Source organism: Cornus florida, unplaced genomic scaffold (genome assembly GCF_030987335.1).
Source record: "Cornus florida cultivar Cherokee Brave unplaced genomic scaffold, ASM3098733v1 CherokeeBrave_3.0.0_Hap2_Chr08, whole genome shotgun sequence".
In the NCBI taxonomy this organism is placed as follows: domain Eukaryota; kingdom Viridiplantae; phylum Streptophyta; class Magnoliopsida; order Cornales; family Cornaceae; genus Cornus; species Cornus florida.
In genome coordinates, this window is record NW_026775578.1 from 90,474,970 (window position 1) to 90,479,217 (window position 4,248).

Consider the following 4,248-nt stretch of genomic DNA (forward strand, 5'->3'; position numbering starts at 1 on the left):
CCTTTATTGAGGTATTTTCATTCAAAGATTCTATATTTACTCATTAAAACACTCTTCGTGACGTCAAAGGGAACTCGAATAAGTTTCACTCAAAACTCTCATTTCTTTCAAAGATTCAATTTTTATACATTAAGAAAGTCTAGTCACATAATAGGTTCCTTTATTGAGATATTTTCATTCAAAGATTTAATCTTTAGTCATTAAAACACGCTTCGCGACTTCATAGGTAACTCGAATAAGTTAATCTCAAAACTCTCATTTTCTTTCGAAGATTCAATCTTTTTACATTAAAAAGGTCTAGTGACATACTAGGTACCTTTACTGAGGTATTTTCATTCAAAGATTCAATCTATACTATGTAAAACACTCTTCGGGACGTCAAAGGGAACTCGAATAAGTTTCGCTCAAAACTCTCATTTTCTTTAAAAGATTCAATCTTTATACATTAAAAAGGTCTAGTCACATAATAGGTTCCTTTGTTGAGATATTTTCATTCAAAGATTTAATATTTAGTCATTACAACACGATTCGGGACTTCGTAGGTAACTCGAATAAGTTAATCTCAAAACTATCATTTTATTTCAAAGATTCAATCTTTTTATATTACAAAGGTCTAGTGACATACTAGGTACCTTTATTAAGGTATTGTCATTCAATGATTTTGTCACACCCCTAGACCGTAGTCCGGATTGTGAACACAACACACAAATAATCACAGTCTCGAAATCACTGAATAGCCCTGTAACCTGTCTGAACCACACATCCACCTATCTATTTCTCTTTATAAAATCAAGACTGAAAATAAATAGATAAGATGCAAATATTAAAACTTTAAAGTTTTAAAGTCTGAAAGAAAATTTATTACATGCCAAGAAAATTCTAGGAAATATAATACAAAACATAGTCTATTATGCGGAATATAACACAACAACACCAGCCCCGACTCTGTCTACAACTGAGGAGGAACACCCTCCACACCATCCATGCTATGACCTGAAAAGATGTGAATAAAATAGGAATGAGCAACCACAGCTCTGTAGGAATTGCCTAAAGCGCACTCCTTAATACCTCCATGAGTCCAAACAAAGAATAGACAAAGGATAATGGGATCATAAAAACTCGGGAAAGAAATAATGTCATGTAGGATAATAAAATGAAGTGCCATGCAATGCGGATGCTAATGCTAATGCCACAGACACTTCTCACTTCCCAAAAATCCAATTTCCATCACAAAAAGTTAATGTAATCCGGCCAGAGCTGCTCCTTGTACCACGAGAAGAGAATTGATCATCTATCCCTGATCCAAGGCAACTCCTTGTAATCATTTGGGGCCTAGTGACACAATTATGCGTAGGCAATTCTTACGTCTTTTCTAGATTTCCATTAACTGCACAGACAAGGCAACTCCTTGTCCGGTTTTGAAATCATTGAATCAATCCCACTTTCCTAACTCACGGATACAAGGCACCTCCCTGTTATCCGGTTTTCAAAATCATTTTATTGAACTTTCACTTCCTTTTTCCATTCTTACCTTAACCCCATGACCATGCAAGATGAATGCACATTTGTGTCATGTTCCGAAGTTTCTAAACAGTAAACAGTTCACATGCAGCATTTTACTTCCATCTTTGAAAATTCATAACAAATTCAATAAGTCAAATTGAGTGATTCCAAAGCCTAATGAAAGCTTAAACAATGTACTTTGAGAGTGCTAATTTAGTTTAACAAAATCCCTTCCCAATTGGAACAGTTTTGACCCAAAAGTTCGAACTAAAATCTGCCCAGAAACTGATTTCCAGCCTGTAGCTTCCATCTTTGAAAATTCATAACAAATTCAATTCTAAGTCAAATTGAGTGAGTCCAAAGCCTAATGAAAGCTTAAGCAATGTACTTTGTCAATTTAGTTTAACAAAATACCTTCCCAATTGGAACAGTTTTAATTCACAATTTCGAAATAAAAATCTGTCAGACACTGATTTCCAGCCTGTAGCTTCCATCTTCAAAAATTCATAGTAAATAAAATTTTCGTCCAAATGGAGTGAATCCAAAGGCCACTGAAAGTTAAAAGACTGTATTTTTAAGATAAAATTTTATTTCATCAAAATACCATACCATCTAAAGCAGATTTGATGAACAAAACTCGGACAGAATCTTCCCAAACCCAGAATGCCCAGCAAGAACCCTCTAACTTCAAAAATTCATGATAAATTCATTTCTCAACCAATTTATGTGAAACCAATTCTCAATGAAAGCTAATTCACTATATTATCATAATATCAAATCATCTCTGCATGATAAATTACGAATTTATATGAATTAGAGCAAAATAGCAGCATGCAATTTCGGCCAAGCAGTTTCAGCATCAGTTTAGGTTGTTTATACACTTTGCAACTCAAATTGAAAGAGATAACTCACTAAAGGCAAAGGAATTGAGAGTTAGACAATCTTACCTCAAAGGAAGCTTGAACACTTGCTTAACAATTCAAAACCACACCAAAAATGGATCAAAATCAACAACTAGAAGGTGAAGAACACTTTCCTTCTTTGTTTGCAACCAAAACCCTCTTCTTTTAACACCACTTTCCAAACCCAGCAACAAAAGAAATTGACTCAAGTTTGATATCAAAAGAACCCTCACTATCTAAGAAACATTTTTCCTTCACAAAGCCCCATCAAAATCCCAACACAAAGCTTCCAAAATTTAGCTTAAAAGGTATCACTATGGAAAGGAAGTAGAATGCACGAAAATTGGGTTTTGCCAAAATGGTTTTTAAGAACAAAATACTAGGCATACTATATGTTATAAAATGAATGGATATGGTGCAATCACATATACCCACACATGTCATCCCCTCCAAGAATTAAAACAAAAATCATAAGAAATGACTCAAAAGTCCTTTTATTTTCTACTAAATACCATTCATGCCATTTGCATGACAAAAGTCAAGAATACCCTTTCACAACCAACCAAATGCCAATTATGCTATTTTGCATAGTATAGTCTATAATATTTCTTAACACATAATAATGTTTAATTCAAATTTGCAAACTAATCATATTTTTGACAATAAAAAAAAAATGCATGAATACTAAAATGTTCGAAAAAATAATAAAAATGCAGGTCCTCACAGATTCAATCTTTACACTGTAAAACACTCTACGGGACGTCAAAGGGAACTCGAATAAGTTTAACTCAAAAACCTTATTTTCTTTCAAAGATTTAATATTTATACATTGAAAAGCTCTAGTGACATAAAACGTACCTTTACTGAGGAATTTTCATTTAAAGATTCAATATATACTCATTAAAACAGTCTTCGCGACCTCATAGGTAACGCGAATAATTTTAAATTAATACTCTTATTTTGTTTCAAAGATTCAATCTATATACATTAAAAAGATTTACTAACATAAAAGGTACTTTTATTGAGATATTTTCAATCAAAGATTCGATCTTTACTAATTAAAACACTCTTCGCCAATTCATAGGTAACTCGAATAAGTTTAAATCAATACTTTTATTTTTTTTCAAAGATTCAACATTTATACATTAAAAAGGTCTACTAACATAATAGGTACATTTATTGAGGTATTTTCATTCAAAGATTCAATTTTTACTGATTAAAATACTCTTCGGGACATCAAAGGGAACTCGAATAAATTTCACTCAAAACTCTCATTTTCTTTTAAAGATTCAATCTGTATACATTAAAAAGGTTTAGTCATATAATAAGTTCCTTTATTGAGGTATTTTCATTTAAAGATTTAATCTTTAGTCATTAAAACACGCTTCGTGACTTCATAGGTAACTCGAATAAGTTAATCTCAAAACTCTCATTTTCTTTCAAAGATTCAATCTTTTTACATTAAAAAGGTCTAGTGACATACTAGGTACCTTTACTGAGGTATTTTCATTCAAAGATTCAATCTATACTCTGTAAAACACTCTTACGGACGTCAAAGGGAACTCGAATAAGTTTCACTCAAAACTCTAATTTTCTTTAAAAGATTCAATCTTTATACATTAAAAAGGTCTAGTCACATAATAGGTTCCTTTGTTGAGATATTTTCAATCAAAGATTTAATATTTAGTCATTACAACACAATTCGCGACTTCAAAGGTAACTCGAATAAGTTATTCTCAAAACTATCATTTTATTTCAAAGATTCAATCTTTTTACATTAAAAAGGTCTAATAACATACTAGGTACCTTTATTAAGGTATTTTCATTCAAAGATTCAATCTTT

General features: G+C 31.8%; 1 long non-coding RNA gene across 1 annotated transcript; it reads right to left on the minus strand.

Moving 5' to 3' along the window:
- Positions 1-796: 796 nt before the first annotated feature.
- On the minus strand, positions 797-2,798 carry LOC132268712 (uncharacterized). The gene is made up of 2 exons (XR_009469349.1): positions 2,451-2,798; positions 797-993 (listed from the first exon to the last, which is right to left on the minus strand). It is a non-coding gene; the product is annotated as an uncharacterized LOC132268712 (long non-coding RNA).
- Between the last annotated feature and the right edge of the window lie 1,450 nt (positions 2,799-4,248).